The sequence below is a fragment of the Bos mutus genome, chromosome 27 (genome assembly GCF_027580195.1).
Source record: "Bos mutus isolate GX-2022 chromosome 27, NWIPB_WYAK_1.1, whole genome shotgun sequence".
Taxonomy (NCBI): Eukaryota; Metazoa; Chordata; class Mammalia; order Artiodactyla; family Bovidae; genus Bos; species Bos mutus.
Genome location: NC_091643.1, coordinates 35578905 through 35589097, shown reverse-complemented (window position 1 = coordinate 35589097; position 10193 = coordinate 35578905). Strand labels below are relative to the sequence as shown.

Genomic DNA, 10193 nt, shown 5'->3' with positions numbered 1-10193 from the left:
TATTCTGTATAATCTACATACATATTTTCAAATTTCTTTCCCTCCATTAACGCTGTCTTATTATATATATTATACATACAAAAGATGGTATAAACTACTTTGCCAACAAAGGTTCGTCTAGTCAAGGCTATGGTTTTTCCTGTGGTCATGTATGGATGTGAGAGTTGGACTGTGAAGAAGGCTGAGAGCCAAAGAATTGATGCTTTTGAACTGTGGTGTTGGAGAAGACTCTTGAGAGTCCCTTGGACTGCAAGGAGATCCAACCAGTCCATTCTGAAGGAGATCAGCCCTGGGATTTCTTTGGAAGGAATGATTCCAAAGCTGAAACTCCAGTACTTTGGCCACCTCATGCGAAGAGTTGACTCATTGGAAGACTCTGATGCTGGGAGGGATTGGGGGCAAGAGGAGAAGGGGATGACAGAGGATGAGATGGCTGGATGGCCTCACTGACTCGATGGACATGAGTCTCAGTGAACTCTGGGAGTTGATGATGGACAGGGAGGCCTGGCATACTGCGATTCATGGGGTTGCAAAGAGTCGGACATGACTGAGCGACTGATCTGATCTGATCTGATCCCTTAAAGAACAATTATAAAATGAATACTTGTGCACACACTGACAAGGTTGAGAAACAGAATACTAAGTGAAGTCTGAAGTCCACTGTGTGCCTGGATCATGATCCCCTCTCTGCACCTCAGAGTGATTCTGGAATTTTCTGATTTATTGCTTTATTTTGCTTGATAGCTTTATCATAATTACATAACTTTTTAAAAAGTTTATATGCTGCACTGCATATTTTTAATACCAGTTTGCATGTGTGCTGAGTCACTTGGTCATGTCAGACACTGCCTGCCAGACTCCTCTGTTCATTGAATTTCTCAGGCAAGAATATGAGTGGACGGCCATTTCCTTCTCCAGGGGACCTTCCTGACCCAGAGATTGAACCAGCATCTTCTGCATTACAGCAGATTCTGTACCATCTGAGTCATCAGGGAAGCCTTAATGCCAATAGTATCATTCAGTTTGATGAGGTTCAATAAAAAAACACTTTACTTGGGCCAAGTGGAGTCTTCACTCATTTGGGGAAAGGGCATTGCTAGAGAAAGGCCAGAGAAGGGTCCTTAGAGGTGTAGACTGGAGGCTAGCTTCCCTTCCTGTGGCAATCTAAGCATATTCCTAATTTTTTGGTTTGTACAGTTCAGTCATTCAGTCGTGTCTGACTCTTTGGGACCCCATGAACTGCAGCACGTCAGGCCTCCCTGTCCATCACCAACTCCCGGAGTTCACTCAGACTCACGTCCATCGAGTCGGTGATGCCATCCAGCCATCTCATCCTCTGTGGTCCCCTTCTCCTCCTGCTCCCAATCCCTCCCAGCATCAGAGTCTTTACCAATGAGTCAACTCTTTGCATGAGGTGGCCAAAGTACTGGAGTTTCAGCTTTAGCATCATTCCTTCCAAAGAACACCCAAGACTGATCTCCTTTAGAATGGACTGGTTGGATCTCCTTGCAGTCCAAGGGACTCTCAAGAGTCTTCTCCAATACCACAGTTCAAAAGCAGCAATTCTTCAGCGCTCAGCTTTCTTCACAGTCCAACTCTTACATCCATACATGACCACAGGAAAAACCATAGCCTTGACTAGACGGACCTTTGTTTGCAAAGTAATGTCTCTGCTTTGGAATACGCTATCTAGGTTGGTCATAACTTTCCTTCCAAGGAGTAAGCGTCTTTTAATTTCATGGCTGCAATCACCATCTGCAGTGATTTTGGAGCCCAAAAAAATAAAGTCTGACACTGTTTCCACTGTTTCCCATCTATTTCCCATGATGTGATGGGACCGGATGCCATGATCTTAGTTTTCTGAATGTTGAGCTTTAAGCCAACTTTTTCACTCTCCTCTTTCACTTTCATCAAGAGGCTTTTTAGTTCCTCTTCACTTTCAGCCATAAGCTTGGTGTCATCTGCGTATCTGAGGTTATTGATATTTCTCCCAGTAATCTTGATTCCAGCTTGTGCTTCTTCCAGCTCAGCTTTTCTCATGATGTACTCTGAATATAATTTAAATAAGCAGGGTGACAATACAGCATTAACATATTCCTTTTCCTATTTGGAACCAGTCTGTTGTTCCATGGTTTGTACACATTTAGAATTAGATATCACTTTCATAAGCAAAATATCTTGAAATTTATAAGTGAAAACTTTATCCCATGTTATGATTTTTGCCACCCAATGTATAATGTCTGATATTCCTAACACTGCACAAGGATTTTCTAAAAATTGACCATTACTTCCATTCACTCTGGGTCCTTATGCATTAGATGCTTCTCATGCAAAATGGATCTTCTTTGAGATTTTTTACAACATAAGTAGACAATTGAGTCCACTGACTTTTAATATGATTACTGTTATATTAGACTTAAATCTAATTGTTGGACTTAAATGGTTAAACCTATTGTTAGACTTAAAGCTAACAATGTGTTATTGGATAGTATCTAGCACTACTTTCCATTCTTTATTTTTGCATTTCAACTTTCTTGTTTACTTGACTTCATTTGTATTCATATTTACATTTATTTCACTACAACTTTTATCTTTTTGCTTGCATATTATATAGTTTATGTGTAATCTCTTAAGGCATAATTTGTGTGTTGCTTTAAAAAGTCTATTATTCAAAGATTTTAGCAGCTCACAAACATATTATAGATTCTTAAAAATAAAATTTCTGCCTTTATTGTGTTTTCATTAGATTCATCTGACATATCATGCAGTTTCTGATTTATAAAAATGTATTTAGTTATATTAAGTATGAAGATTTCACTTCTGCATGGAATTATTCCATCTCTCAGCTACAAGTTTAAACATATTAGTGATTTTAACATCTATGCCTGATTTTAACATCTCTGCATCCTCAAGTCTATTTCTAGCATTCTTGTTTTATTTTTTCCATTAATTTTCTATTATTTGGTCTAATTTTCAATTATGACTAGCAATTTAGATTTTTTTTGTTTTATTTATTATTGTTTTTATTATAGCCATCCATTACAAGTGTAAAGTAGTATATCATTGTTTTTGGCTTCCCTACACAGCATACTCTATCTCAGATCCCCAAGACCAGGGACAGAACTTCCACTACCTGCAGTGGAAGCATGGGGACTTAGCCACTGGATCACAAGGAAGTCCCAGTAATTTTAATACTGGGCATTAAGTATGAAAATAGTTAGGAGACTAGATAAAATTATATTGATCTAGATATGTATTTCCCGGAAGTCAGTTACAGGAGAAAACTGACACTTCAGCCATGCATGGGATTAATTTCAATGCTTGGCTCAATCATTCTAAGATCTAATTATTTTTATTTGTCCTTCATGAAGGTGTGGAGATACTACAGGATCTCAAAGAAAAGTCTTTCCTAAGTCAGCCTCATTTATGGCAGGTGCTGAACTCTACCTTTCTCCTTACTCTTTTGAGATTGCTTAGCTTCCCAGTCCCCTCACTTAAGACCACTCCCTAGTTGGCTAGCCTCTCATGAAAGTGAAAAGTGAAACTGAAGTTGCTCATTCATGTCCGACTCTTCGTAACCCCATGGACTGCACCCTACCAAGCTCCTCCATCCATGGGATTTTCCAGGCAAGAGTACTGGAATGTGGTGCCATCACCTTCTCCAGAAACAGAGCTTAGAAATTGATAAATGCCTCAAGAGTAAAAGTGTCATGTAATATTGGGCTCACAATTATGCATTAAATTTTCCTATAGGACTTTTTATAAAGACTGCACTTCAAAAGCAATTTTAGTTTTACAATAAATTGAGAGGAAGGAACAAAGATTTCACATAAACCCTGTTCCCCACATATGTATAGCATCCTCCCATTATCAACATTACTCATCAGAATGACATATATATATATACACATACATATATATATATATATTATATTTAACCAAGTATGAACCTACATTGATGCATCATGATTATCTAATGTCAACAGTTTAACTTAGGATTCATTCTTGGTGTTGTTTAGTCTATGGATTTACACAAACTTGTAATGACATATGTCCATTAGTATGATATTATACAGAGGCATTTCACTTCCCTAAAGAAACTTTGGTTCTCTGCCTATTCATTCTCTTTTCTCCTCTCACCCCAGGAAACCACTGATCTTTCATCAGCTCCATAATTTCACCTTCTCCAGAATGTCATATAGTTGAAATCATATATTTTGTAGCCTCTATTCTGATTTTGCTAAGATCATTTGGTTTTCTTTGGATGTAAGATGGATAATTTGACCTCTTTTCTGTCAAATATGATATTGTTAGAATTATCTCATCTTTCTTGAATTATTTGATCATTTTATCATTAGGCCAACTCAGTAATGAACATGTTTTATAGAACATGGATGATGACCACCCAATAGAATACACGGAGGCTCTCTTTATTTAATATACATGATTACAAATTCTGTTTTCATGTAAAAATTATTATATCTTAGTGAAGGTTTTAGTTGTTCAGTTGTATCTGACTCTTTGCAACTCCATGGACTGTAGCCCACCACTTCCTCAGTCCATAGAATTCTCCAGATGAGAATACTGGAGTGGATAGTCATTCCCTTCTCCAGGGGATCTTCCTAACCCAGGGACTGAAGCTAGGTCTCCAGCACTGCAGGCAGATTTTTTTTACTGTGTGTAACTTGGCATGAAAAATGAAGGTTTTCATTTATTGGGTTTTCTAGTTTTATAGGAAATTTATTTTAATCAGTTTTTTCAATAATTTTCATAACAAATTGTGACTACTACAGTTTTTTTTCTTCTATTTCTTGAAAGAAAGGTAAAAGAGAAACCTGTTGAGGTATAATACCAGCACTGACCTCCACAATTCCTACAAATTAAGAACTGCAGCAAAGATTAATTTCAATATCAGTTGTGACAAATAATGTCTCCATTCTTTGAGATAGCACAGTATGTACATATATACACACATATTAATATATATATACACACATGTGCACACATATTTCAAAAAATGAAGAGAAATAGTCATGGACACTCTGCTTGTAGTGGACATAATTAACAGAAAAAATCAATATCCCTCTGGCATGCACTTTCATCAAGGACTGTATTTAATAAGATTCTCTCTTGAAAATTAACAGCAGTGCAAACACTTCCTCTAATTTCCGAAGTCATTTTGTCATTATTATTTTACAAGAAATTTTAATAAGAAAAAATAATACTACATTTTGGTTACATAGTACTAACACAAATACCTCAAAATTATAAATCAATGCACCTCAAATTAGAAAGGAGTGTATTTTTCATTAATAATAAAAAATGTCAGGTTCTTTGTTTCTCTTTTTAGGGATACTGTGCTTGCTTTATCCTTGTTGGCCCCACATCCCCAAAGAAGGTCACTATTGAAGCCTGATGACACAGACAGTGGAGAAGGGGCCGATGGTGGTACAGGGATGTGGAGGGTGAAGGAGGTGGTCTTGACACTGTTTAAGGAGCAGGCACACTGCTCTTATTTATACTGTGTGTTTATGGGGATCTGGCCATAACAATGGTCACAAAACCCTGTCTAAGCTTCCCCTTGAGTCTATTTATCAGTGAGAAAATTCTTCTATGGCCACTTCCCTGAAAAGAGAGATCTTTCAACTCACAGAATACTGAGGAAGCTAGTAGGGAGAGAGTGGGAGCTGCCTGAACTGTAGTCAATCCCAGATTGCAACCAACCTGAGGAGATCAGGAGCAGATATCAAAAGCTCATGCAACGCTGGCCTGGAATTTTCTTGAGTAAATTTCTAGAAAAATTGGGCTGCTGTTGGAATGTGGAATGATTGGTTCTAAGTAGTAAATGAGGAGGAGGGGCTGCCTCCAGGTACAACTGAGAAGTCTGGGATAAATAATACACTCCTTTTGTGCTACAGGGGAGTGAGGGATCATAACAACTTTGATGATCAGCACTTACAAGTATATGAATACAAATGTAGACTCTAAGAGTAGACAGATGAGACAAGAGGGCTCATCATCTTTGCTGTCCTAAGATTTATCCAATAGTCATGTACAAATGTGAGAGCTGGACCATAAAGAAGGCTGAGCACTGAAGAATTCATGCTTTCTAATCATGGTGCTGGAGAAGACTCTTGAGAGTTCCTTGGACTGCAAAGCGATCAAACAGGTAAATCGTAAATGAAATAAATCTTGAATATTCATTATAAGGACTAGTAATGAAGTTGAAGCTCTGATATTTTGGCCATCTGGTGCAAACAGCAGACTCATAGCTTTGGGAAAGACTGAAAGGAAAAGGAGATGCAGGCAGCAGAGGATAAGATGGTTAGATAGCATCATTGGTTCAATAGATATGAATTTTAGCAAACTCAGGAAGATACTGAAGGACAGGGAAGCCTGGAGTGCTATAGTCTATGGGGTCACAAAGTGTTGGACATAACTTAACAACTGAACAACAACACTAATATATATGCATTAATAGATGATATTTGTTTTTCTATTTCTAGCTTCACTCTGTGTAACAGGCTCGAGTTTCATCCATCTCACTAGAACTGAATTAAATGTGTTTCTTTTATGATTGAGTAATATTCCATTGCATGTATATATATATATATATATATATATACCATGACTTTTTATCCATTCCTCTGTCTATGAATATCTAGGTTGTTTCAAGTCCTTGTTATTGTAAATAGCACTGCAATGAACATTGGGGTACATATGTCAAAAATGGGGAATGTTTCACAGATTTGTGTTATTCTTATGCAGGGGCCATGCTAATCCTTTTTGTATCATTCCAATTTTAGCATATGTGCTGGCAAACTGAGCATCCTCTGATATATTTTAAATAGCATTTCCTCAGCCAGGTTTTTTCTATGCTGTATTTAACCATCAGTTCTTGATGCTTTTGAACTGTGGTGTTGGAGAAGACTCTTGAGAGTCCCTTGGACAGCAAGAAGATCCAACCAGCCCATCCCAAAGGAAATAAGTCCTGAATATTCATTGGAAGGACTGATGCTGAAACGCCAATACTTTGGCCACTTGATGTGAAGAGCTGACTCACTAGAAAAGACCCTGATGATGGGAAAGATTGACAGCAGGAGGAGAAGGGGATGACAGAGGATGAGATGGTTGGATGGCATCACTGACTCAATGGACATGAGTTTGAGTGAACTCCGGGGATTGGTGATGGACAGGGAGGCCTGGTGTACTGCAGTCCATGGGGTCGCAGAGTTGGACACAGCTGAGCATCTGAACTGTCTAACTGTCCTTAGCCAAACGTAAAGTTTATTTCTTTTCTAAAAGCCTGTACTTCAGGCTTACATAATTTGTAGTTTAATAGTAATTGGTTTATTTCAATTTTAAACGCATCAAAAGAAAAATTGCTTTATTTTTCATGACTGTATACCTGGCACCTACCTAATCAACTTCTTAATGGTAGAACCAAGGTATAAGTCTCTCTCTATTCATTGATAATGTTTAATATAATGGACTAGAGAAAAAGTGAATGTACTAGAGAAATGAACTGGAGAAAATATTTCCTATTTTGTAACTGAAAACCACATATGAATTTCAGTTAAAATAGGAGCATTTTAGTTCTATAAAGCACAAATGTAATACCATTTTAACTAGAAAATGCTGAACACATAATTTTGGAAGTATATAGAGTGTAAACAGAAAAACCTATTAAAAATAGTAAGATACAGGAAGGAAGTGTTGTTGACAGAGGATTTACTCTGGGGTAGTTCACTCCTTACACAGCACATTTTCCATGAAGGCCACTGTGCTAGAAATCTTGCCTCCCAAAATGAAGATATTTAGAAGAGCCTAGGAATGGCTGTGACCCAACACATGAGGGAATCCTAAGAGTCTGTGTGGGCTGGGTCAGAGAGAACAAAGGTCACAGCATGGGATGAAAAGCATGTTACCACTTCTCCGACAGTTTTATGTCTCCTGTGTGCATATCCTTTGTGTTCTTTTTAAATGTTTAATAAATTAAGTTGATTGTTCAATGTTCTAAACTTCTCTAAGAGAAACAACTGGATCCAGAGAGCTACTGAGTGGTGTTCACAGCGTGAAGGTAACTGAGAGCCAGAATTAAGGATGGCAAAGTTGGACAGAGCAACATTCTGGGCAGCAGTTCCTCCCCTATGAGACTTCTTTCAGAACTAAGTGCTACAAGTTTGGAGTTCTGATTAAACAAGGTGAGGGATATTATATCTCTTTCACTAATGTGGGTCATATTTGATTGGCATCTTCATCAGTTGTTTGATAAGTTACAGGTCTGAGACCTACTAGAGCAAATTCTCAGGCACTGGGGTCCAGTAAAGGAACTTAAAGGATCACCAAATCATTATTGTGCCTACTTGTGTTTAGAATTGCATTTCATTCTTAAAAGTATGAAAGGATAAATTAAAAGTGAAAAACACATAAAAACCAAATCCCAAGCAATTTTTTTAAAACTCAGATGCAATTAGTACTTCCAAATTTAACAAATTTGCCTCCACAATAAAATAGAAAATATGATAAGATCTCAAATCTCTTCGTAAGAGACACAATTAAACAAAATGTGCTACAAGAAGAGGAAAAGCATGCATAGGACAGTGAATCTCACCATACTCAATATTAGCTTTATCTCTGAAACTTTGAAAACAAGGCAATCTCTGACCCTTTTCCCAGAAACACTAATTGGCCTTGTTTGTGTTAGGTACTCAGTGATGTCCAACCCTTTAGGACCCCATGGACTGTAACCTGCCAGGCTCCTCTGTTTACGGGATCTCCCAGGCAAGATTACAGAAGTGGGCTGCCATTCCCTTCTCCGGGTGATCTTCCCCACCCAGGGACTGAAACCTGACCTGCAATGAAGGCAGAGTCTTTACCATCTGAGCCATCAGGTTTAATCTGGGATAAAACAGGCTTCCGAGTTTTTCTTCTTTCAAATTCCTAATTGATCCTAATGAATTGTTAGGACTTAGAAGATAGTACAAATGGCAAACAGTGAAAGACTGTTGGTGAAATTGCAAGATAAAATGAAGCCAAAGGAATCTTCAATGATTTTGAACCTTTAACCCCTAAGTAATTTAGCTTCAGAATAGAACCGTTAGAGAGAGATAAGGGTAACTTGGCAAGAACATTTACTTAGATGGAAATGTTAAACTGGTATTCTTGATATTTGTGGATCAAATGAGAAAAAAGAAACAAACACAGTTATTTTATAATATAAATAAGAATCAATATGCTGCTGCTAAGTCGCTTCAGTCGTGTCCGACTCAGTGCGACCCCATAGACGGCAGCCCACCAGGCTCCCCCGTCCCTGGGATTCTCCAGGCAAGGTACTGGGTTGCCATTTCCTTCTCCAATGTATGAAAGTGAAAAGTGAAAAGTGAAAGTGAAGTCACTTAGTCATGTCTGACTCTTCGCAACCCCATGGACTGCAGCCTACCAGGCTCCTCCGTCCATGGGATTATCCAGGCAAGGTACTGGAGTGGGCAGCCATTACCTTCTCCAATCAATATACTATTGTTCAATTAAATATGTAGTATTAACTGCTGAGATAAACAGCTTTTGTGTGGAGTAACAGAATATTTGATTTAAGTCATACTGGAAAAGAAGAGAAGTGAAAAGCAAAGGAAAGCAAAGGAGAAAAGGAAAGATATAAGCATCTGAATTCAGAGTTCCAAAGAATAGCAAAAAGAGATAAGAAAGCCTTCCTCAGCGATCAATGCAAAGAAATAGAGGAAAACAACAGAATGGGAAAGACTAGAGATCTCTTCAAGAAAATTAGAGATACCAAGGAAACATTTCATGCAAAGACGAGCTCTATAAACGACAGAAATGGAATGGACCTAACAGAAGCAGAAGATATTAAGAAGAGGTGGCAAGAATACACAGAAGAACTGTACAAAAAAGATCTTGTGTGATCACACACGATAGTGTGATCACTCACCTCGAGCCAGACATCCTAGAATGTGAAGTCAAGTGGGCCTTCAAAAGCATCACTACAAACAAAGCTAGTGGAGGTGATGGAATTCCAGTTGAACTATTTCAAATCCCGAAAGACGTTGCTGTGAAAGTGCTGCACTCAATATACCAGCAAATTTGGAAAACTCAGCAGTGGTCACAGGACTGGAAAAGGTCAGTTTCCATTCCAATCCCAAAGAAAGGCAATGCAAAAGAATGCTCAAACTACCGCA

At 38.1% G+C, this 10193-nt stretch overlaps 1 non-coding gene across 1 annotated transcript; it reads right to left on the bottom strand.

The window, feature by feature from the left end:
* Nucleotides 1-6725: 6725 nt before the first annotated feature.
* On the bottom strand, nucleotides 6726-6830 carry LOC138985992 (U6 spliceosomal RNA). The gene has a single exon (XR_011462945.1). It is a non-coding gene; the product is annotated as a U6 spliceosomal RNA (small nuclear RNA).
* Nucleotides 6831-10193: the final 3363 nt, after the last annotated feature.